The sequence below is a fragment of the Stegodyphus dumicola genome, chromosome 7 (assembly GCF_044657685.1).
Source record: "Stegodyphus dumicola isolate Sdum_Otavi_A_Nest chromosome 7, ASM4465768v1".
Classification (NCBI taxonomy): Eukaryota; Metazoa; Arthropoda; class Arachnida; order Araneae; family Eresidae; genus Stegodyphus; species Stegodyphus dumicola.
Genome location: NC_140774.1, coordinates 177,988,421 through 178,015,425, shown reverse-complemented (window position 1 = coordinate 178,015,425; position 27,005 = coordinate 177,988,421). Strand labels below are relative to the sequence as shown.

The 27,005-nt window shown below is 34.5% G+C and overlaps 1 protein-coding gene across 2 annotated transcripts in view; it reads left to right on the top strand.

The window, feature by feature from the left end:
• The first annotated feature begins 10,208 nt into the window (after window positions 1-10,208).
• LOC118191624 (exocyst complex component 4-like) overlaps window positions 10,209-27,005 on the top strand; it is a 785,372-nt gene continuing 768,575 nt past the window's right edge. The window contains exons 1-2 of one of the 2 annotated variants that reach the window (XM_085821107.1): window positions 10,209-10,523; window positions 15,629-15,714. The gene's annotated coding sequence lies outside the window, so the exon portion shown is untranslated. The remainder of the gene's footprint in view (window positions 10,524-15,628; window positions 15,715-27,005) is intronic. The other variant, XM_085821101.1, reaches the window with a different exon arrangement.

Genomic DNA, 27,005 nt, shown 5'->3' with positions numbered 1-27,005 from the left:
TTTGCCTAGTGTGCTGAGAAAAACGTATGGGCGTATTTTCCAAACGTTCAGCATTCGAAGAAAAAACATTAAGCTCTGACTGTAATTCTACCTCCCTTTTCTTTATAATTTCTTCTAAAACGTTGAAAGATTTCGTAAACACAGCTCTGTGAATCTTCTTGTCAAGTTTAATAGCTTATTTACCTTCCATTTCTATACTTTAGAATTCCAAACAAATGCCTTAGCAAAAAATATTGGCTTACATGTCAAAATAAACTATTAGTTACCAACGTATCGCGGACTCTAGAGACTAATAAACGTATTCTAACGTATAATTTATGCTTGAAAATGTGTTTGGATCTTAAATAAAACATCTCTTTGGTAAACAACAAATATTTTTAATAAGTCTATTAAACACACGTAGTTTTAGCTCATTCTAAATGTTGTTTTTGTTAAAATGTCCCAGAAACAGAACTACAGTATTAGTGGTGGGGAAAATGGAATAAATAAAATAAATGAAAGTATGTGTAAAATAAAAACTACATATCATCTGAAATCCAGCACATACTGTATGGGTGTGTGAGAATATATAAATCAAAATCAGATCATGTATATATTAAATGCAAATTTATTTGGTTAATATGATGACAAATAACGTTATGAATGCAATATAATGCCACGGAGGCGGGAAAGTGGTTATCGACGCTGATTACCATACCGAAGGGCCCAGGTTCGAATCCCAGAGAAGGCATGAATGTTTGTAAATGTATAGTGTCTGTGCGGCATGGGGGCACTTAAAATAGGCTGCAAGATGATAGTCTTTTCGTAAGGTCAGTGTTAGGGTAAGACGTGTCGGATTCGCCCTTCCGCCGGGGTGCAGCCCTTCGAAATTGGGGCGAAATTGAGCATAAAATCAGACTGCCATTTGTATGGTGCTCAAGACTCCAATGATAGCTGTGTGATGTTCAATGTTCCAAGGTGGCCAACGACATAATATCCATGGGCTTCTTCTGATTACATCAGGGAACTGAGGTTACTAGTAGTGTTATTAGTACAACAGTAACATACATTATAATTTATATAAGTTTTGTTAAAATGTTTTTGAAATTTTCAGCTGTAGTTTAACTTTTATAAATTTCCCATAAAACTGATTTTTTATTCCCTTGAAGTTTACGTTAATTGAGGCTCTCTTTTAAGTCATTGGCTGAATGAGATATTCGAAATGTAAGCTTTGTAGAAGAAGACTTTGAAGCTTGCTGAATCACTGTGTTTATTAAAAGTGCTAATTCTGGGGCTACATTATTTACACATGGTTTTAAACAAAATTAGCAAAACATATGAAACCGTAGTATATCGAGTAGTGTCTTAGGGTAAAAAAGATTTTAAGGCAAAACAACTTTTAAAACATATGGCTGTTCACAAGTAGGTATATCAGGGTGTTATATAATGCAAATTTAATAGATGTTATTGCACTTGTATTTTGTGTTCTGTATTTTTTAGGTGGGTTTAAAATTTCTAAAAAATCTTTTCCTTTCTGTCTGATTATTCAGGAATGTTTCCCACTGTTTCACCTTCAGAGGATTATCGCTTACAGCCGCACTATTTTCCAAGTATAAAGAAGAATAAAAATATTTTTTTATTCTTCTTTATGCTTGTTTTTATGCTAGCTAAAAAAATTAAATAAATATATTTTAGTAATATATGGAGATGAATAAGCATTAGATATGATAAATATCCAGTCCGAGTCTTTGGATATGTATAAGAACGTCTCTGATTTTGGCCCTAAGTTGTCTGTTCTTTATTGCATATTTCTTAAATGGTATTAAAAATTATTGTTGGTTAGGCTTAATCAGATGTTTACCGTCTGTTAGATTTCAGTTAAAAATGTAATGATCAGGGTCACCATTTTTGCCACATATGCAGAGATCCGTGGGGCACATGCCTCTGTCAACGAAGTAGGTGGGGAAAGGATATACTAATTCAGAACATGGTCATAGTGCAGTGCCTCTTTGTCAGCTCTTGGGAAAAAAATTGTAGACTTCTTCTTGCCACTTTGAGTCGACAATTGCATTCAGTGTAAATTTTATATGGGACTTGGGCCACGGGACATGAATCACCTCACTGTTGATGTTAGTCGTTGAATCTTTTGCAAGGAGGTCAGCCGCCTCGTTGCCGTCGTTCCCGTTGTGGGCTTTCACCCAATTGAGGAAAAACTGGATTTCTGGGCTTATTGTATTTTGAATAACTTGAACCAGTTGGTTCTTATTGTTTATGTCCTTCAGGGTATAGTGATAGTGACGGAGGACGTGGCCACCACCCCTTTACTATTAAGTTAATTAGCATATAGGGCCACGTCCGCCCTTATACAGAGTAAAGCCAGAGAGGCCACATGGGAGGCTTGCACAAGGCACCCAAACCCAACGCCTGGACCATCCGGTTGGCAGTTCCGCGAACCAAATGTCACCGGGTAGACACCCGTCCAAAGTGCCCGGGTCCAGTGATTTTGAATCTTCAAGAATAGCATTGTACATGGCTAAACAAGGGCAGATATACATTAATAGTTATTTACATGCTTCTGTTAATACATATTTGCTGACATGCAATCCAACACTGTTACATACATATATTTTCTAAATACCTACATGACATTACCTTAATTTGCTTTGGAATAATAAGACAGAGCTAGTATATACACTTAGCACAATAAAAATAAAAATAAAAATAGGATAATAATAATAATAATAATAATAATAATAATAATAATAATAATGATAATAATAATAACATACATTAAGACACGCTTGCCCACACTATATACACACATCGCAGACATACCTAGATTACTTATGCTTGAATGATACTGATTTACATTGAAATTTGCTGACATACTGACCAATTATATTTACACATGGCATAAGTCTGGACCCATGTCCATTAGCTTATCAATTATAGAGTAATTTTGTTGGTCTGGTGTCGCTGCTTGACCATAAATCTGTTGAATGCCTCCCTGTTCGTCTGCGGGAACGGAATGTGCATTCCCTCCGTGAGAGGACATTCATGAACGTAGTGTTCTGCTGTGCCCAGATCGCCGCAGCAGCACTGATCCGAATTGGAGATTCCAAATCTCTCAAAATATACTGGAAAGGGCCCATGCCCTGTGATGTAATACACCATTTGTGGCCGTGCAACCAGTAGTTCCCTATCTACTTTAGGCAGAAATGTATGCGATCGGCGGCCTGTGTCTTCGTTGTCCCACGCAGCCTGCCAGAGTGCTAGAGCTGTGGCGCGCAGATTCCGTTTTAAATGAGAAACCGGCCATGGGATTTGTACTGGGACTGCTTCGACGTTATGGGCTGCTTCTTTTGCAAGCCGATCTGCAGTCTCATTACCATGATTCCCGATATGGGCTTTCGTCCATTCTAGATTAATTTTTAATTCTTTATGAGCACGTAAGTATTCCTGAATAGCTGCTATTATCCTTCAGGGTATAATAACACATTGTTTTCAAATAGTTGAATTTATGGATTAAAATTGAAATATAACTATCTTAGGTTTTGATGAAGAGCAACAGCCTGGCGCGCTGAACATTGAAATGTTTTATTTTCAACAATATTTCCACTTTTCGCCTTGAAATCGTTGAGTTTGTTAAACAAATTTCCGTTAAATTCGTTTTACGAAATAAATCTAAAACTAATTCAAAATTCGAGTTTCGAGGTGCCCATATTCGGGTGGAGGACTAGGGTATGAAAAACTGAATGGCTGTAGTGCCGTCGTTTTCTCACAATGCCAGGAACATACATGTAATAATAAAATTCTATAGTCAAGAATACACTTAAAATTCTAACTGTATGTTTTTTTCATTTTTAATGGCGATGGTCTCTTATTTGAAAGTACGTGGAATTAAATCCACAGCCCCGTAGTCAAGTTGTTTTTCCCGCTTTTTCTACACGTACAGTTATAGAATGTTCTGGAAATATTTAAAGTGAACTGGAATGGCTGACGAGGCTGACATCATTTCTTGGAAGCTCCGCCTTTCCAGAGGCTATATATAGTGCCGTCGTTTTCTAACAATGCCAGGAACATACATGTAATAATAAAATTCTATAGTCAAGAATACACTTAAAATTCTAACTGTATGTTTTTTTCATTTTTAATGGCGATGGTCTCTTATTTGAAAGTACGTGGAATTAAATCCACAGCCCCGTAGTCAAGTTGTTTTTCCCGCTTTTTCTACACGTACAGTTATAGAATGTTCTGGAAATATTTAAAGTGAACTGGAATGGCTGACGAGGCTGACATCATTTCTTGGAAGCTCCGCCTTTCCAGAGGCTATATATAGTGCCGTCGTTTTCTAACAATGCCAGGAACATACATGTAATAATAAAATTCTATAGTCAAGAATACACTTAAAATTCTAACTGTATGTTTTTTTCATTTTTAATGGCGATGGTCTCTTATTTGAAAGTACGTGGAATTAAATCCACAGCCCCGTAGTCAAGTTGTTTTTCCCGCTTTTTCTACACGTACAGTTATAGAATGTTCTGGAAATATTTAAAGTGAACTGGAATGGCTGACAATGCTGACGTCATTTCTTGGAAGCTCCGCCTTTCCAGAGGCTATAAAAGGACTCGCAAAGGAATATCGGGGGCTTTTCTTTAATGTAACGATGCAGTAAACTTCATACAAAAAGTTATTAGTAATTCTTTTTATTTACTCCGGATATCTGATTTTGTAACTGCTATTTCTCCTGAATAATAATAAATGGATCCTGTTTTTTAAACTTATCGTCTGATAATTTAAGCTACGACTACATTTATGATTCTTCAAAAATCTATTTATTCCGGACAGAAGCTGGTACATCACATACATATATACAGATATTTTATTATTTAATTTTTTTTTAAATCATATATCGAGATAAAATTTTTGTGGCAACAGTTTGAAAGGCGATTCGGACAATAAGTGAGTTTCGATATTAATAGCTTTACTAAAAAAAGGTGTCTCGATATTAAGCATACGGTGATATAAATTATATACAGTAATTTAGAATGACGTATTATGTATGCCAAGGGTGGACAACTTTTACATATATATGATGGATTATTTTCTGAAAAATATGTCACGATCTACCTACTAAAATCTTTATATTTAATACATTCAGACCTGTGAACTAATAAGTGATAATAGGGGGAGGTATCAAATCAACATAATATTTTATTAATAATAAAGATTATTAATAAATAAAGATTATTAATAATAAAGATTATTAATAAATAAAGATTATTAATAATAAAGATTATTAATAAAATAATATGGTGATTTAATAAATGTTACTGTCATGTTAATTTAATTTTCAATTGAAAATTATCTATAGAAAAAATACAGATTAAATTAAATTTTATTATTTTATCATTGATCGAAAGTCTGCGTCTGCATGTTTCCAATCAAGCATTTATAATTTGATGTATATCCAGATAATAATAATGAATGAATATAAGATAATAATAATGAATCTTCAGTATGAGAACTGGTAAACAGGGAACAGTGTTTAGTCTTCGTGAACTTTGAATATGGATAAGCCGGTTCCCGTAAGTACGTCTATCCAAAAGAAGAATAGATAGTCGCTACATTTAGCGATATTGGGATATTTTCCTTGGCGTATTTGCAAAAAATCTTCCTCAAGTTCTCTAGCTTGTAAGGTTAGATCTGTTTGTAGAGTAATAATTTAACTTTCTGACCCCTTAATATTAAATGTGTAAGAAATTCTTTTGGTGACATTTAAATCCTTTCTAAAATGAAAAGATAAATACTGCACAATAATCGTTTCAAAATCACGAAATCTGACCTCAGTTTTTGAACCGCATTTTTAATATTGTTGCGGGCGTACGAGACACACACAGGTGCGGTGATAGGTTGATAAAATTTATCTTATCAAAAGAAACACGTCAGAGTTCTGGAACTTTCCACAAAAAATAATCGTACAGTGTTCACAGTACAATCAGTAGTTACACTTCAAACTAAGAACGTTAAACACAACGCAGTGCAAAGTGCATCTAGAAGACGAAGCTATCTCAGTACCCTGAAGGCGCACTGAACTAACAATTTACAAAACTAACAACTGATAACCACAACTGAGAGCACGTGCGAGAGCACAACTTTCATCCGGTCTTACACAGCTTTCATCCGGTCTTACACAGTTTCCCTCCGGTCACGGAGATATTTCTAGTACTTTTTGCTTTACAAAATTATTGGAAGGCATATGAGGACCGAATAAGGTTAGAGAGCATCAATTACAATTTAGATTACAGTTGTACTGGGACAGGATCAAAATGTCGCCAAGTTTGGAGATTTTTGGTGATTTCTATCCAAATTTAAAGACAAAAATTAGTCGCCAAAACCGTTGCCAACTTGGCGCTATCTCGCCAAACTAGCAAGATAGCCATTTACTCAGTGTAAAATAAACTTGCCACTGTATTCTTATTTTTCCGGTAGAGCAGCGTTTGTCTAGATTTTCATGTTACATTAAATGCAACAATTTCACATATAATTTCACTAAAATTATCTATCTGTGTAACATCATTGTAGAAAATGTTACGAATTATAATTTGTAACATTTTCTACAACGAATTTTTCAATGTAATAAATACATTACTGATGTTTTTGTAGCTGATTGGGCATACATTAATAAAGTGTTTCAAACTGTTTTCTTGTTTTAGATCTTCAGTTAGTATACTAATTTTTTTATGGATTAGTGCTACTGATCCTTTTAAGGATTTTCTTGTTTTTCTCTTACAATTCTAAATTTAGATTAGTAATTTCGAGGTAAAATCTGTAAGAAACACTAAATAATTGAGCCAAGTTTCATTATTAAAATTTGCATGTTCTTGATCTTGCTGTTAGAATATATTTTTTTAAATTTCAGTTACAGAGTTTGATTTGCTTTGGGAGCATATACTAGTTCCAAACACTAACAGACGTTAATGGAATTATGGCTGTGTTTGAAATTAACTACAAAGTCTTGGCAAGGTTTTAAAATAACCTTTTTATTTAAAAGCAAACATTGAATATACATGCACTTCTCGTGCCTAACAGTATCGGTCATCACTTGTGGCGATATTACTAAAATAACAGTTCAAATTCAAATGAGCACTAGTAATCAAAGACTACACACGACAGTTAATAAATCATGAAATCGTTGCAGAAATGTACTTTTACTAGTAAAATTTACTACTTTCTTGCATCAGTAAAATCTTTAAAGTAGTAAATTTTTACAAAGTAATATCGGTACTACATCTGTGTGTAATAATAATTCGGACTATCCTTCACTAAACTGCAACTCAAAGAGATGCCGTCTGAGGAAACTTTCTCGAAGGAAATGAATAATTTTGAAAGCTATGTCTATTTTTTTTTTTTTTTTTTTTTTTTTTTTTTTGTACTTAAATTTTTACTGATATTTAGATGATATTATTTCGGATAATAATTTCAGTTCAATTGAAACTAGCAATATTTACTTACACTAGTGTGCAAAAATTAAGGGTGAGACGGTTTTGTCAATATAACTTTGTACAAAAGCTTTCCAAATCAACGCATTTAATACCGTAAGATACCCAATACGTAAGGACAGGAGTAATGTAAGCAACACTTACTAAAAGAGAAATCAGAGGGATAAAAAGAAGTTTTATTGAAAAAGTAGCATGGAGCGCAATGCGACTGAAGGCCGAAACATCCCTGTGATAGGTGTCCAGCAAGAAACATCCTGTCTTTAATAGGGGATATGATCTCCCTTGACTGCTAGGCAGGTTTCACAGACCCATGCTGAGAATGAGGGTGTCAATGAGTTGTTGAGGCATTGCTGCCCATTCGTCTTGCAGCGCCAATCGAAGCTCCGGAATCGTTACTGGTGGTAAGGTACGAGCTGCCAAGCGTCTGCCTAGAAAATCCCATACATGCTCGATGGGATTGAGATCCGGAGATCGTGCCGGCCAATGCATACGTTCAATATCCTCACTCTCTAAAAGCTGTTCGGCAGCTACTGTGCGATGACATGGTGCACTGTCGTCCATGAAAAGGAACTGCAGACCCATAGCGCCTCTAAAAAGACGCACATATGGAAGAAGAATCTCGTTACAATAACGGGTCCCGTTGACTGAACCTGCGTCGAAGATGTGAAGGTCTGTACGATTACCAAGCATGATGCCTCCCCAAACGAGAACACCGCCACCTCCATACCTGTCCCTTTCAATGATGTTCGAGGGATGATTGCGGCTTCCCCGCTCTCTCCAGATGAGTATGCGATGAGAATCGCTACTCAGACTGAATCTGCTCTCATCTGTAAAGAGTACTCGTCCCCATTCATTGTCTCTCCAATTCCGGTGTTCCCGGCACCACAGAGAACACCTTCTCCGATGGGCAGGCGTTAGAGGTACACAGCGTACAGGGCGTCGTGCAAACAGACCACCACCGTGCAGTCTTCTGGCCACGGTAAAACGCGATATCGGTCGTCCAGTCGCCTGTGTCGTGTGTCTAACGATTTCTCCCGCTGTCTGCCGCCTGTTTCTTCTGGCCTGTAAGGCAATATACCGGTCATCTGCGGGTGTGGTTCCTTGTGGACGACCACTACTAAACCCCCGTATAGCTGTTCCTGTAGTTTGAAATTGTCTCCAAAGTCGTGAAACGATGCTGTGAGCAATTCCGAACTCTGCAGCCACACTTGTCACACTGCGGCCTTCCTCCAACTTAACAATGATTCGACCTCGGGTAAAAGCATCCAGATGTCGTCTAACAGATTGATTATTCGCCATTTCTCGCTGAGGCAGCAACTCGGTGTGATTTTAACTGCTATACGGCGTGCAATCTCTTTGCCAGAAATACTGATCTTACACCGACAACATGCTTTATACTACTCAGACACTCCCCCATTACGTTTACCTGCATATCTGCGCATGTGCTACCGTACATCACCTTACTTAATCTCCTGATTGGTCTTTCTGTCCGCTATGCCTCTTTGTTCAGCTGATATGCTAATTTTTCGACTTCGTCCTTAATTTTTGCACACCAGTGTATATTTTCTTAACAAAACTAACATAGATCAAAGCACCATTGGACTACTTAGATATTAGCATTCTTAATTACAATGAAGAGAACCGTTTTGACAAAAGAAAGAATTCTAACACTTTAAAGCTTATTAAATGGGAATCAAACATATATAAAAAGTCATAGGGAGTACAATTTTTATATGAATTCCTTAGAAACAAGAATATTTGTTGAATTATAAACAATATAAAATTTTGAAATTATGAACAATTAAAAAAGTTGTTTAAGTGATATTAAACCTAACGAAGCCGCCATTTGTTTACATTTGAAACTTTTAGTAGAATAGTGAATCAAGTCAGTTTGTGCGCCAACTTCAGTATCTTTTTGCCGAGTGGGTCCAAAACTAAACTTTCAGTTTGGTGCAGGGAAAAGTCTGTCTTCGTGTCCGCTGGCCGAATTGCTTATTTTTGCGTAGAAGCCCTAATTTTGATTGTAAAAACTGTTATTTTTTAAACTGTTTTTAAAGGTACTTTTTAACGGTTGGTGTTTTATGTTTTTCTGTATTTTTCAAATTTAATGAAGGTGTTTTGAGTTTTTGTGTATTTTTTGCCTTGCCGCGAAGTGAATGAATTGAATGAGAAATACATCTCTGATGAAATTCGAGGAAACAAGTTTAAATGAAATGCAACAAAAGATGCGTATAATTTAATAAGCCGTACAAGGAAATCATGTGGTGTCCTCATTAGATTTTTTATTCAGCTATGTGGATTTTTATAATGAGTAAAACATTTTCCGAAATGTATGTATAGAAATCGAAGAAACGTATAAAAATTTAGATTTTGAAATTTTTACAAAATTAATTCTTTTAAGTTAAAAATGCCCAAACATGAACATTTACGTCATTTAGAACAATTTTGCAACTGGAAACATATACCTATGACCGACGGTTGCGAAAATAAAGGGCCGGATAAAATATGCTTATAAAGAGAGAAAACTCTTTTAAACCCGAGCCTGTTTACGTTGGCGCGCAGGTTTCAGTGAACTGTAATAGTTAAGGCTAAAAGAGACATTATGTCTGCGTGATTCCTGCTTGGGATGATGCCAGGTGAGCCGAAACGAAATCATTTATTACGCATGTTTATGGAGCAGGTGAAAATCAACTGGTCTGCTCAAGTTTATTGACTCTCGAGTTAACCGGCGCTGAATAACATCCCGAAAACAGGTTCTGATGTTCACTAACTGTTGTCACATGTTCTCGGGTGAATTGTTCTTCCCTTCTCACTTTTCTGAAATCAACTCTGCATTTTAAACAGGTTCTTGCTGGTGACAAATATTCGATGACTATCTTAACAGATTCGGTCATGTTGCGATGCGCTTACCAAGGGTGGTTTTTGTAAGCATCCTGATATGGCTTGCTGCTGATAAATGCTAAAGTTCTTCCTACCAGACGAAATAGATTCCAAAATTAGCTTGTTTTACACATCAAGAGCATTTCAGAACAGAAGAATAATGTAAGAAGCTTCAGTATTTGTTTATTTATTAAGTTTAATTTTATTTTTAAAGAAAATTAAATAAATGTGAGCACTTTTCCGTTACAGCCATACCATGCATTTTCGTTGGCTCGACTGTAAGGTATTTTCGGGAAGAAACCGTCCCAACCTTAGAATAATATATCTTAAAATAATATTTAACGTAAATCAGGAGTGCATGAGAGAAATATAGAAAGAATTTTAAGGAAGATTTTAAAAGGAACTATTCAAATTTGAAAGATTTTGCAGAGACAATAATGAAAATTATAAATACGAACAAAGCTAGAATTGGAATTCGGCAATGAGACTCAGATTCTGCCCCCCCTTTTTTTTTTTTTTGTTTTTTCTGGTCAGTCTTATTTTTTGATCATACGGTCGGCTTGTGCCGGGCTGTACCCTTATAATAATAATAATGCTGAATGTATTTTATGTAAAGACAATTAAAGAAAAGTACTGTTCTTTTTATTAAAATATTGTAACATAAAATTAAAGTAGCTTTCTTATATTAATGAGAAGGTTACATTAACTCGTGTCCAGGTGGGTGTCACCTACCTTTGCATTTTCGCATTTAGTGACGGGGTTGCACTTGCATTTCAAAGGAAACTAAATTTATGTTTATATTTTTTAGTTAATAAACACTAGTCAACTACTGTGAGTGCTATATAATTTTCTTTCCGAATTTTTATTTTGACTCACGGAACCCTGAGATTTGAATCATGGAACCCCAGTGTTTAGCGGAACACAGTTTGAAGACCATTGCTGTTCGTTTTTTCATAACCCCAATCTTTTTTATATTTTCTATCTTTCTTTTCTTTTTACTACATTCCTGTTGGCAATTTATTTGGCGTTATCAGGGGCAAATGGGCGCCTGATAACCAGCGCCCCTTTTTTGCAATTTGTCTCTGTTCGCTAAGACACAATGTTTGCTTGTCATCCTTATAGAGTTTCATATCATGAACACTGAAATCTTCATCAAGATGCATGGACAACAGCATGTGAAGATCTAAGTGAATAGTCATCAACTTGCCTAAATGTGCCGGCATCGTTAGGAATTTATTGGGGTGGCGGGTTTGGTTGGTTTATTCGATTATGGCAAAGCACTCGAGGGCTATCTGCCTAAAGGAAGAGATGCCTTTGTAGAGAACTTTCTAAGGAAAATCGGCTCATATGCACGTTATACATGGGAAAACCACGAAAGCGTCCATGCAGCCAGCCCGTTCTCAGGATTCGAACCTCGGACTGAACTACGAGTGTTCAGCGATTTTACCACTCGACCGTTGGTGGGCCTGAGATGGCGGAACGTGAAAAATGTTCACTTTTATGTTATGGCGTAAGGAATTGGATTCCTTCAGTTATGAATTTGCGACAGGATAACCATGACAAGGTTTAGGTAATGAGTTTAATTCGGTTACTATTAGTTTACTTTCTGATTATTTTTAAATTTATTTTTTGAAATGTCGTAAACATTTTTCTTCTAATAAATTTATTGTTTTTTGTTACATTGATCCTGAAATTGTGATTACTACTTCATCCATTGTTAAACCATCGATATCTGGTGACAAGTCGGACTTAACAGCCACCGGTGCCTCGGGAAATTCGGAGAATTTCCGATAACCCCATTCTCTCCTCTCCTTAATTTCTGATTATTCATTTATGAAAGCGGCCCACCAGCTGCCGAGCGGTAAAGTCGCTGAACGCTGGTAGTTCGGTCCGAGGTTCGAATCCCGCGAACGGGCTGGCTGCATGGGTGTTTTCGTGGTCTTCCCCATGCGTAACGTGTATACGAGCCAATTTCCCTTATAAAGTTAAAACGAATTTTAAACTCTACTTTTCTTTTTGAAGGCAAATTTCATTTTAATTCCAATATTTTACAACTTTTTTGTTCGCAACATTATCCATGATATTGTAAATAGATTGATATTGTCTATTTGATTACTCCAGTTACTATTACTGCAGGCATGCAAAACTAACATTTGTAATTCTTGCATACCTTTTAAATGATTTTTATTTAGAAAACGCTTCTTATAACTATCAGCATTTAGAGCTACAGAGAAGAAAGTTCGCATTAGTATTACAATATTTGGAACTTTGTTCTGCAAAAATTCAAAAGACCTTTTTGTTTCGTTTCCCAAACAATACCTTAAATAAATTCTGAAATTCTTACTTAACGAGGAATTCTTTCTTCTAAATGTCACCGTGATCATAACTAAGTGAATATTCGTAATTTGCATTCAAAAGTTTCAACGGAATAAAGAAGGTACAACAAAAGCGTGGTGCTGTTGAAATCACGCCGCGATTTCTTTGAATATTTTATGCAGAGTTATAACTCGTTTCTTCTCAAATAATTCTGTATGACTAGTTTAAAAGCTACATATTCTTTACTTCGATAATTTACCTAACTCCTATAACGTTTCACGCAACAAAAAGGCCGCCCCCATCTAGCAAAGTGTTACACATTGTAAATAAGTAATATACTGTTGCATTCTATGAGTTCGTGGATTTGGAAAAATTATTTGACTGATATGTTTCTAGAAACTATTTGACTGATACTGTTTCTAGAAATTATTTGACTGATACTGTTTCTAGAAATTATTTGTCTGATACTGAGAAATACTGTTTCTAGAAATTATTTGTCTGATACTGAGAAATACTGTTTCTAGAAATTATTTGTCTGATACTGAGAAATACTGTTTCTAGAAATTATTTGACTGATACTGTTTCTAGAAATTATTTGACTGACACTGTTTCTAAAAATTATTTGATTGGTATTCTTTCTAGAAACTATTTGACTGAATACTGTTTCTAGAAATTATTTGTCTGATATTGAGAAATTATTTGACTGATATGTTTCTAGAAATTATTTGACTGATACTGTTTCTAGAAATTATTTGACTGATACTGTTTCTAGAAATTATTTGACTGATGCTGTACCTCGCATCTCAACATTTGTAGGGAATTCATGATTTCATCATGATCACCTTCAGAAAACTGAACACATGACATACCCGGATTTGTTTCAGAAAGCGAGGAGCAGATATCTTCTTATGACTTCAACGCTGCAACTTAAATTTTTTTAATCAATATGCATTAAATCCCTCACTTTCCATGTTGGTTGAAGACGCTGCCTTTTCTTTTTAAACGTCTTCTCTTTCGTCATTTATTAAAACGTTTTTAACTTAAAATGTTTCCTTATTACATTTTCTGAGATCTATTTCAAGACATGTTCAGTAACTAATATAGTACATTTGTTTTTCTTGAACAAATGTACTGTTTATTTTTCTTGTTAATTATTTTTCCTTTGTATCCATACCATTCACGGTAATGTAAAGGACTCTAATATTCATCTCATGGGAATAATATATTTTTTTATCATTCTAATAATCCACCGCTCGCATGGTTCCTCAATAGACATTTACGCTACCCGCTGTGCTGTCTGTAAGAAAAAAGTTATCCTTTGTAGAACCATTAAGTTTTTGATGCTAGAGTACATGAAAAATGAGTAATGCCCTCGCCGTGACTAGAATCTGCTCTTCTCAAATACGCGCCGAGTGTGCTACCGTTACACCACGAAGGCAAGCTAGAAGGAGGGAAAGATAGAGCTACTGGGGATTAGGGGACTCAATCGTCAAATCCTGGTAATGACAAATTATGGTTCACTACCTTTTAGTTCGGGAGGCGCTGCAGATTCATTAGGTTATTTTTGTAGTAGGAAACACGAAAAATGAGCAGTACCCTCGCCGCGACTCGAACCTGGACCTCGCGAAATACGCGCCGAGTGTGCTACCGTTACACCACGAAAATATGCAGAAATGAGGGAGAAAACATCTTATACCTTAATTCGTTATCCCATTTCAAAAGCCGGTTACGCGATCTTTCGTTATTTTACAAACTTTTCACTTTTTCAGTTTTAAGTAAGTATGTTTTTAGGGCAATGCACGATACTGAAGATCTGTTTCGTTTGCATTATAAATGTTTCCAAGACAGTACTTTGTAGACGGTTTAGGCCATTCATCTGACAATCATGTTCCCTGTGGCAGATAAATTGGCATCTTTTTCTTCACTATGAATGCGTTTGTTAACAATGTTTTTTCCTATTGTCTAAACCAGCCATATATTGCAACAAAAATAATCTTTATTTATTTTTATGATTAGTTCTTCAGCTTTTTGCCTCATGAATGGACCGCTAACTGTCACATCCTTTTTACGAACTTTTGTAATCTAAATCTTCTTTGCCTTCGTTTCCCCACTGCTTATTAGTTTCATATCTTCGTTTCAGTTTTGGTTTGATTTACAGGCAATACCTTCACGATTATAATATAATCTTGTATAAAAGGGAATGAGAAATATTTAACTAAAGAGCAGCGTTCAGCTGACTGATTTTTTAAGTGTATCATAGAGACCTGATAAATCGACTTTATCTCTCAAACTCGGATCATTACACCTTTTACTAGTCTCCAAAAGAAAGTAAAATCAGCTAAAAGTAAGAAAAAGTAACTAAAAATGCCTAAATAGAATAAAAACTGAGCGTTTCTTAAAAGCGAATATTCGTCAAACTATAAAGCTGAAAGCGAAGAGGATCTTAAGCGCATAAAAGAAAGTTATCTAGAATTCCAACTTCGTTAAACTGTTTAGTCTAGCAGATCTTCGTAAGACGTGGAAAACGGGCTACTTTGCACATGGTTGACTAACTCAAATAGGAAGAGAACATGGCATTGTAAAATTTAAAATTAGGCAAAAAAAATCAGTCTTTGTTTGACGTAGGTTTTTTATTTAGGAATTTGTTTACGCCCCTAAGAAGAGGAATCGCCCTCAGTGTATTAGAACTGCTCAAAATCTACGTAAAATTAGGTTGCTTTTACACTTAGCTTTAAACAGTTGATGATAAAAAAAACCAAGTTGACATTTCTTTGCCATTTAGCAGATTTTATAAATCTGTTCAGACTCTATTTGGCGACATTACTTCAGTTTAAAGTATCTGACCAAGTCCTAATCGTAAATCTCGATGAAATTTTTCAAAAAATTTTATTACTTTTTTTTAAAGCTTATACATTAAACTTCTTAAAACTACTTTTGTTTTGTCTTTCCAGCCGTTAGAAGCAGAATTGTGGTTGTTCTTGCTCTACGCCGTGAACCGGAGTTTTCTGTTAGAGAACCTGGAAGCTGATGTCGAAAGGTACGTAGGCTACTCTAAATAACTTTTAAATGAGAATTTTTTATTTGAATACTTCTGCTGATATTCAAAAGATGACTTTGAACCTTTCTGGGTAAAAATATATTTACGGGTGCCTTTGGCAAATATTTTCGATTTTTAGCGGTACATGGACACCAAGTTTTTGCAATTCTTTGGCTTGTAATTTTGGCTTTGTGTAGCGGCGATTTTTTCGCAAAATATTGCCGCTACACAAAGCCAAAATAACAAGTCAAAGAGTTGCACAAACTCGGTATCCTTGTACACATCAACCTATTTTCACTTAAAAAACATCAGAGAATTGCACAATTCTGGAATTGCGCACTCCCTTGACATTGTCCACGTACATTTTGATTCAAGTCAAAGGAGCAGCCAATTCTACACTAGAGCCAAACAAAAAATATATACAGTAAGACCCCGCTTAACGCGGGGGATACGTTCCATCAAAGTAGAGCGTAATGCGAAACAGCGCTAAACGAGGCTATCTTTACATGTAAATATTGGGGTTAGGGGAAGATGGCTAGGAAATTGGTTAGGTATTAAATTTAAAAAGTATGTTTTTTTAATAAAAATAAAACCAAACATTTATTTCTTAAAGCCCAAATTAATACCACATTATTATTTCTTGCAAAAATAAAAACAAAATATAAATAACAAAACGAATATTCTTAAAAAAAACAAATAAAATTCTAAGTCAGTCATATTTAGTTAGCCTTCCGCGTTTTCAGTGTTCTGCCTTTTTGTGACAAAAGCATCTAATGTTGTTTGCCTTTTTCTTTTGCGTTGTTCTCTTAAAAGTTCTTCATAAACGGATAGAGCATCTCTAACACCACGCCTTACTTTTGAGCTCCTGTCAAAATTCGGATCATTTTCAATGAATTGATCCAGTATTTCAGTTATGGTAGACAAACTCCTTTTTACAAACGCCATCGAAAGTTCTTTTTACTCTTCTTCTGAATCACTGCTGTCAACATTTTTGTTTTCTTCTTGTTCAGTTAATTCCTTGAGCTCATCATTAGAAAGACTAGCCGCTGCTTCTTGAATTGAATGTTTCCAATAATAAAAATATGTCTGTACAATACCGCACCAAACAAGAAATACAAGTACACTCTTTCGGATATGTATTTGAAACCTATCGCTGCATAATATTTCGGGGAATCCCCGTATGCTGCGAACGATTTCGTGGAATCCCCGGGTTGAAATAAAAGAGCGCTAAACCGAAACAGCGCTAAACGAAACAGCGTTAAGCGGGGTCTTACTGTAATCTCAATAAAGTACATTTTAAATCAAACTATCAAATAACATAGAGGAAATTCTTCTTAGCACTACACAAAGGAAATATCCACTTACCTTATTTAGAAATTTCCGTGTCTTCAGTCAAGCAAAATTCGTTAACAGCATCCAAAAGCTTCCTTAAATTATCTGAACTAGAATCTGTATACTGGCGTCACTACATAAGTTCACAAAAATAAGATGCAAAAACATCCTCCATAGGACCGGTATCCTCCGACGTTCGACCATACACATTTCCGTAGTACATACAGGATACTTGTAAAGGCTAATAAGTAAACCTTCATTTACACACCAGTCAATTAATGCTTTTTTTGCCTTTCGTTCCAAATCGTACAGAAACTTCAAATTAATCTCACCACATTCAGCCATTTTACCGTCTAAACCACAAAACAAGCACGAACTTCTTAACCTATAACACACATCTTATGTTATTTTATTACGGAGGCACCCAATAGGCGGCCACCTTTACCTCCTATGAAGGGACAGATAATTTGCGTCCATGCCTTCTCCGAGATTCGAACCCGAGGCCTTCGGTATCTCATTCGGCTTCCTTAACCACAATGCCATCTGGGCGGCCGTAACAAGATTTATTTCTATTCTGTTGTGTTCTTGTTTTTACGGGTAAAATATAGTTGTTCATTTTTGCTATTACTCAATTATGCCTGGACGTAAAAAAGACTGAATTTTTTGCTGGATTTAAATTGAAAATTTTTACTTTTACTGAGCAGTGCTATGGACGGAACTGAAGGTGATATAGTTTACAAATCAGATGACAAGGAATGGGGAAATGAGGCACATTTCATTCACCCAGACTTGCTTATAACAAAGAGAGACTTCCAAGAATTGCTAAAGTTCCGAGTAGGACACCGATATTTTGAAATCTGATTAATGTGTATTAGAATTAAATAAGTTAAAAAATAATATTTGTCCAGTTATTTAATTTCTAATATCATCTTTCTGATCGAGTTATTTGTAAATAATTTTGAGCTTCTATATAAACCAATTCCAAAGTCATTGAAAATTCCCGTCTTATGCACCGAAATACACAGTATTTTATAAATTAATGCACAGATTTATGAAACGAAGGAAATGCACGAAGAAATCTTTTATAAACTTTCTTCCAGTATATTTCGATTTTATTATTCCAGGTACGTTAGTAATGCAACGTTTAACAAGATTTAGCAGATATCGAAATTCATTTTGTAGGATGTCCCCGAAAATGGGGCAACGGGTACATGGCATATTCGGATGGCTAGAGGAAACAAAATGCCATTAAAAAAATTTAAGTACATGGCATCGTTCAAGAGATATTCGATTTCAGGTTCATATTCCAATGCCTGTTTAATAAACACCTATCCAATACAGGAAAAAAATTCTAATTAGCGAAAATTTGTGTTTGCCCGCATTTTTTTTAAACCCGTACAAACACTGAAGTAATTTCTTTTTACTGTAGTGTTATTATATAATAATATAAAATTTTTATACTGTATTCTGCCATTTAATTAAAAAGATGGTTTAGAAGATGAAAAGTACTTATAGAAGCAATACTGTTTATAAACTATCATGAATTATTTAAAACTCTTGAATAGTTAGCTATAAGAGAAAGCTATAGATCGAAATTTTCCAAGTAATAATTAGCATTAATTAGATGCTTGTGAGGCTGGTATCTCGCCTCAGTGCAGAGTAAGTTAACTTCATGCGGTTATTTGGTCTCTATAAAGCCAGTAATTTCTCTCCCCTCGCGCTCTCAATAAACATGTGGTTTGGTAATTTCTGATAATGACGCATAAATTTGCATTTTGATGTAAGAGAAATGAAGTAACAGCTTATCATATTTTGTTTATGTATGCGTTTCGTTCCTTTACGGTATAACGAATATTAGCGTAATATTTCTTCTGTGGCTTTTAATTTTAGTTAAATATTCTCGCTACCTTTATATACAATTGTGCCTTAAGAAAAGAGGATCTAAACTAGTACTATATGGTGCCAATTAAATCCGTTTCTTTTAAATAAATTAAATTTTTATAGAAAATCATAAGTGTAAAATAACACAGCATAAGCGAGTAATAACATAATTGTGTAACAGCATAAGCATTTAATGATATAAGTTGTAATAGCATAAGTATGTAATAGTATAACTGTGTAATAACATAAGTGTGGGTATGATAACTCACATAAGTGTGTAATAGCATAATAACTCACATAAATGTGTAATAGCATAATAACTCACATAAGTGTGTAAGAGCATAATTACCCGCATAAGTGTGTAATAGCATAATGACGTACATAAGTGTGTAATCAACATAACTCACATAAGTGTGTAATAGCATAATAATGTAATAACATATCAACTCCCATAAGTGTGTAATAGCATAATAACTCACACAAGTGTGTAATAGCATAATAACTCACGTAAGAGTGCAATAGCATAAGTGCAACGTAGCATAAGTCTGCAGTAGAATAAGTGTGTAATAGCATAATAAATGTGTAATAGCATAAGTGTTTAATAACATAAATGTGTAATAGCATAAGTGTTTAATAACATAAATGTGTAAGTTGGTGTATTTAATTATGGCAAAGCACACGAGGGCTATCTGCCTAAGGGGAGGGATGCCTTCGTGGAGGACTTTCTAAGGGAAACTGGCTCGCATACACGTTACACATGGGGAAAACCACGAAAACGCCCATGCAGCCAGCCCGTTCGCGGGATTCGAACCTCGGACCGAACTACCAGTGTTCAGCGACTTTATCGCTTGGCCGCTGGTGGGCTCATAAATGTGTAAGAGCATAAGTGTGTTATAACATAATAGCTCCCATAAGTGTATAAAAGCATATGTGTTTAATTACATAAGTGTGAAATAGTGTAACTTATATAAGTTTGTATAGTATATATGTGTAATAACATTAGTGTGTAATAGCACTAATGTTAAGTGTGTAATAACATAAGTGTGTAATAGCATAAGTGTGTAATAGCATAAGTGTATAAGTGTATAATAGTATAAGTATGTGCATAATAGCATAAGTGTGTGCATAATAGCATAAGTGTATAATAGTATAAGTGTGTGCATAATAGCATAAGTGTATAATCGTATAAGTGTGTAATAACATAAATGTGTAATAGTATAAGTGTGCAATAACATATGTGTGTAGTAGTAAAAGTGTGTAATAACATAAGTGTGTAGTAGCATAAGTGTGCAATAACATAAGTACGCAACGCATAAGTGTGTTATAGCTTAAGTATGTAATATGTAATATGTTTTATGCCGATGAGGTGAACCCGCCGACTCGGATCAATTATGATTTTAGCTGCCCGTTTCAGTATGCATCCACATATCTCCAGATACTGAGCATTGGGGAGAGCCGGTGGACAATAAATACTAACAGAAAACATAGCAGCGATTTAAAAAAAAAAAAAAAAAAAAAAAAAAAAAAAATCTCGGCTGTTATTCATTCTGCATCGCATCACTTACTTGCATGTTGCGAATGACATTTAAATGCCCCTAGTTTTGCATAATTTTGTATTTATAATATATTCCTTTTGTTTTTAGTGTGAACTTATTATGGATCTATTAGCTATTAGCTTATATTTTCTAGTATATTCATTATTGATATTGCACATTTATGTAAATTGCGTAGCAGTTTAATTACGGGGGGGGTGTAGCGAAAAAATTTAATATATTCTATTTTCTTACTTTAACAGTTAGCTCCCGATTCTCTAACAAATCGAATAAGCAAAAGGCGTAAAACTGCTACTGTATGAATTGCTTGAGGATGGCAATTCGAGAATTAAAAACTAGAGAACGAATTTAAGTTTAAAACTGTATATGCATTTTAAGACATGGCGATAAGATTAAACGAAGATTGAACAAAATTAAACAATAAATAAATTATATTAAATAAAGATTAAGCACAGGTAGATCAATTATTTTATTGTTATATTTTACAATGACTCAAACTCTTCACAAGAATGAGCAGTAAAGTTAAATTAAATCAACTCATGAAACTAATCAACAACTTCACTGTACACAAGGTTTCGAATAAAAGCATTGATAAACATTAATAAACACTGATCAGCTGAATGCGTCCACGCCACTCACATTTTTTTCGCTTCTCTTTTTCTAGTATAAGACAATTGAGTATATTTATTTGTGATTACCAATAATTTAAAATTATGAATAAATTGTTAATAATTACACGTATGTTACGGTGAAACACCGAAATCTGGAGAATGTCGACTTTCACCGGTGAATGTCAACATTCACATAGTCTCTTGGTATATGTCCGAAATATTTTCCAAATACTCTTATTTCTGACTTACATCGGTCAATGTCGACATTCACCATGTACTAATGGTGAATGTGCAACATATAACAATATTATATTTTCTTCTCCGTAATTCAGTCGCGAATAAACGCACTTGAGACTTGAAATAAGAACTTAAGAACATGAGAACCTAAAACACACAATACATTCAAAATGAGAAAGGAAAATAATAGAAGTTAAAAACTTACTTATTTATACAGTACGTTCTAAATGAGAAAATAAAATAACAGTAATAAAAATCTTACTAAATTATGTGATTCAAATCTTATTTATTGCAACACCTTAAACTATTATGGCACTTTATGACCTCTCTTTTCGACTTTCACCAGAGCATATCTGTGATTGTTGACATACACCGGTGAGGGTCTGGAAATACAAGAATGTAGTGCAATATTCGATCTTTCACCGACGTATTTGGTGAATGTTGACATTCTCCGGTGAAAGTCGACATTCTTCAATTTCGGTCTTTAACGGTAACATATACATATCAATTTAGTATTATTTCATTATTATATAATGTTCTTCTATAATTTTTATTTTCAACTTTTTTCATCAGCAACTATACCTACGTATATGTATCGCAATAAATCTTGGGTATATATAATATGTGCGGACGCTGGAAAATTTGGGAAACACTGCAGTACACATTTTTTCTTCTTGGTGGCTGCCTTAACATTTTCTTTTGTCTAGCTTGCTTTCAGTATCTAATGTCTGGAGCATGCAAAATGTATGTTAGACGACTGTTTATATTATCGGTAAGACTTCTATAGTCTACATCAGGCCATTAGTAGTTAAGCGTTTGAGTAATCAAATTTTACATATAGATTTTCGACATTTTACATACCGATTTCAATTTAATGTTTCCCCCCCCCTTGAGATTTCTGTGCCTTCAAAATCTTTGCTGTTGCTAAAATGTTCTTTTATATTAGTGTTTTCCTTAAATAAAAATAGTAAAATTTTTTATTTTATAGCTTCAGTGTTAATAATTATGTTGTTGGGACTTATCTCGCTTGTCTGACAGTAACATCAAAACAGACCCACGAAACTCATCGTGGCAAGGATTGCAATATTGCGCCTGTCGTTGGCAAGAACCTTGAGCTCCATACAGGTGATAGTATGGCTTTGCTCAGTTTCGCTCCCCCCCAATTCTGATGGAAAGCACCCCAGGGGCCGTGTCCGAGGGTCTATCACCACTCTTTCCCTACCACCAACCTTTCGAGAGGACTTTCAGCTCGCCGCATATTTAGAGTGCCCCCCATACCGCACAGACACTATACATTTACAAACACCCATGCCATCTCCGGGATTCGAACCTTCGATATGGCAATCAGCGGCGCTAATAATCATTGTGTCTATTATACATTACGGATATTGATAGAGTACAAGAAATTAACACTGAGTTTAGACAAAATGTTTGCTAATTATTTGTAGATAAATCTGTAACACACAAATACATATATATGTAATGTATTAATTATTGAAGTAGTATTCTTTCTGTTTTATACTACTACTACTCTTCCGAGATAAAAGCAGAGTTAAACATTAACGTGTAACTAGAGATATACACTTTAAGGATTTGGAAACCTAGACTTTCTCCGATTCTCTAATTTGAAGTCGAGATCTCATATTTTCTGGATTAGAGCCCCCTCCACCACCATTACTAACACTAACGTTTTGCGTATAAAACTGACAATAAAGGTAGGAACTTCACTAGCTGAAATTTCACTAAGAATCTCTAAAATTTTAAATTTGGCAAGCATTATACCTTGGAATTTATCTTATTCTTAAACAGTATTTAATGGTTTGACCTACAACTTCCTGATTTTTATATTGTGTTTTCTTTCAGATATTGCACATTTTTTTCTTGGTTTTCTTTCAATTTTTTCAAAATAGTTGAGTTATTTGAAGCTGTTGCTTACTATTCACTTTGATCCACAGTATGCACTTTTTATTTAAATGTTTTGGATGATTATATGTATAAATGACCTCGAATCTGAAGCGTTTCAGTATTATCATTAATCGATGTATACGAATTTAAAATTAATAAGTATTAGTATTCATATTATATATTCAGACTTCAATTTCAAATCAGAGGGCAATTTAAATTTGATAAATTTATAGTGACAAATAAATTAATCATCGTTTCTCACAAAGTCTGTAAAAAATCAAATAAACTGCTATTTAAGTTTATGTTTTATTTTTTTTAATCATAGATGGTAATTACCCTATAATGTCAAAATGCGTTATGACTTTCCAATAAAAGTACGCCAGCGGTGGCCGAGTCGTTAAGACCGCTAAAAGTTCCATCGGTTTTCGGATGCCGATGAACGGGCTTATTGCTTGGGAGTTTTCGTGGTTATTCGTAAGTGTAAAAGCGCTCACCAGCAGCCAAGTCGTTGAACACTGGTAGTTCAGACCTGGGTTCGATTCCAGGCGAACGGGTGACTGCAAGAGTGTTTTCGTGGTTTTCCCCATGTGTAACATGTATAAGAGCCAATTTGTCTTAGAAAGTTCTCCACGAAGGCATCCCTATCCTTAGGCAAATAGCACTCCAGTCCTTTCCATAATTAAATAAACCAAACCAACCCAAATGTAACGTGAATCGAGCTGCTTTTACTTAAGAAGTTCTCTACGAAAGCATACCTTTTTTTCCGCAGGCAGTCCCTGCGTACTTTGTATCAATTGTAAAACTCAGTAACTGTAATATTTTTTTCCTACAGTTTTTATATGTAACATTTGAGAGAACAGTAATAATTATTCATGTTGTTCTTGTATTTGTGATCATTACTGAAATGTAACTTGGCAGAGCAACAAAAAGGAAAAGTTGAGATAAATATTTGGATTTATTAAAACTTTCTTAGCATGAACTGACTAGAATCTAGGAAATAACAGGATGCAAATTAACTTAAGGATACTCAAAACATCCTGACAGGTTATATTTGAGACAGTTTCAGTATTGTGCTTAAAACAGTATAGTATTTAAGGTTACAGTTACGATTAAGGTGCTCATTTCTCAAAAAATAAGCATTTTAACTCATATACAAGCCTAGATATAAAGATTACTACATAATTGTTATCTTTTTATAATGTGGTAGTTCGGTGCATTTTTCTGCAAAATGACTGAATCCATTTTTACCAAAAATTAGTTCGAATGAAGAAAATAAGTTATTTAGCAATAATCTATTACTCTGCATTGATTAAAAAATAAACAAAAGTTCAGCTAGTACACCTGCATATTAGCGCTTAGCAATGATTAAATGTTAATGATTTGTGCGTTTTTGTGATTAATCGTTCGGGATGATGAAGACTCAGTTATTTCCGATGGCGGAAAATAAATGTGTTAAATGTCATTCAATGATAGGAAACCAGACTAAATATTAACAACAACAAAATTTTTCACCCTGGGTGTTTGAACGTGACCGCCTGATCTTTCCTCAGTATTTACAAAGAGACTCCGTCTGGATTTTCAGAAAGAATAAAAAGTGAATACGGCACACTGTATCTGTGTTTTCTGAATTAAAATCCGAACAACGGACTTAACGATTTTTTCTATAATTTTTAGGATCATAACTACTAAAAATTTAACGTTAATAGCTAATACTTAGATGCATTCAAAGCTATAACTAAAATACGTTGCTTTAAGATTACTTGAATTATGATGTTTTAGAACTGCAATGTTTTCTTCTTCCTTTATTTTTCCTCCACGACGTTTTGTACGAAAACGAAGACGTTGTCTTTCTTTGCGATGTTTACTAGACACCCTAAAATACTCTTCATTATAGCCCAGACTTGTTTGATTTCTGTGTACTTTTAAAGCTGAAAAGGTAATTCTATAGGAACAAATTTTCTTCTAATCAGAAAATGAAAAATGCGGCAGCAGCAATGTTAAGAGTGATGTCAGAAAACAGCGTATTTCATTTTTGATGAGTCATTCATAAAATGCTGTAAAAACTATAATTCAGAGACTCAAGTATAGAAAAGAAAAAGGAGGATAAAATACAGAAATTCCAGATTCATCTGAGTTTGATGAGTAGAATCATTTTATTTTTACAGTCAACTCCCATGTTAATTACATTTTTAGACATGTCTAACTAAGAGACCTGCCACAGTGGCCGACTAAGATCGCTAAATATTTGTAGCTCCTCTTCAGGTTCAGTTTCAGATACTTAATGAATGGTCGTAAAGAGGTTTCGTAGTTTTCTTTGTGAATGCGAGCTAGTTTTCCTTATAAAGTCCTTCATAATGTAAGTAAACTTTAAATCCTTTGCCGTATAAAGTATCTAAATTTAAGTATTATTGGTTAAAAATATAAGCTTAATTATTCACGAGATATATGGCATTATAAAAAAAAAGCATCTTTTATTTATTATATGAAACAATCTATGGGACTGAAATCGTTAGACATTCAATCAAAATCTACGACAAATTAAGATCTTCCTATAAACAATCTTTCATTAGTTTCTAGCATACCATCAGATGGAAAATAAAGAATTTCAGCAATGATAATATTGTATTGCGTATGATGATTAATAGGCATGTTTTTGGACCTGACTGAGAGTGGGAAAAATTCCCTAGTGACCTACAAAATAAATAAATAAGTAAATAAAACAAGAAAAACATATTAGAAAAATTAGAGTTCAGAATGCGTGTTATGTAGGAAAGCTTACAAAACTCATGTGGGTCGTGAGGCAGGTGCAATTTTTCAGATTTTCAAAACAGCTTCTAGACTTTATCTTGAAACCTTTATTCTTGCAACAGGTGCAGGACCAACGTCAAAGCCGATGCAACGAGGGTGGTCGCACAATGCAACAGAATTTAGGGATGGCAAATGTTTTAGACTTTTAAGAAGTAATGCGTAAAAAAATTTAGTAAGGGAACAAATTTTAGAATTTAAGGGAGGCACAGGATTTAGGAGTGGTAAAATTTTTTGAAATTGAGGAAGTGGTTAATTGAAATTTTGAAATTGAGGAAGTGGTTAATTGAAATTTTGAAATTGAGGAAGTGGTTAGAATCCGCAGCGACTTCACCGGTTCTAGTTCGGCCCTGAGCAGGTGGCAGAATTTTTGCTAACCAATAATTCCTGCAACCATAATGATATGCTGCTGAATATTTGCAACTCCCCTGCAAATTTCAAGGTTCCTAGCTTTATTAACATAGCATAATTTTTAGACAGGATATTGGAAATAATGACTGCATTTTCGGGCATATATCAAAGTTTTAGGCCAGCAATATAACTCAAAAATCTAATTTACTTATAATCCAAATATAAAGTTGATAGAAAAGCGCTCGATGGATATTTGCCTAAAGACAGAGATGACCTCGTGGAGGATTTTTTTTAAGGGAGTTGGCTCGTATTCATACTACACGTGGGGAAAATCTCACCAATTCCAGCCCGTTCACCAGGATTTGAGTCCGGATCGAACCATCAGTGTTCAGCGATTGCCGGGATTAAAATATCACAATAATGACCTTTTCTTTACATTTACTAATCAAGCTTATGATTGCGTTGAATAAAAGTAATCAATTACTAATGAATTTTATTTCAAATTATAATTCGAAATAAAACCTTCAATAAAGGAAAAATATTCTCAATTATCAAAGTTGTAAAAAAAGGTATTATTTTAGGAAAATTTTACGAAGAGACCAAAAGTAATGATGGC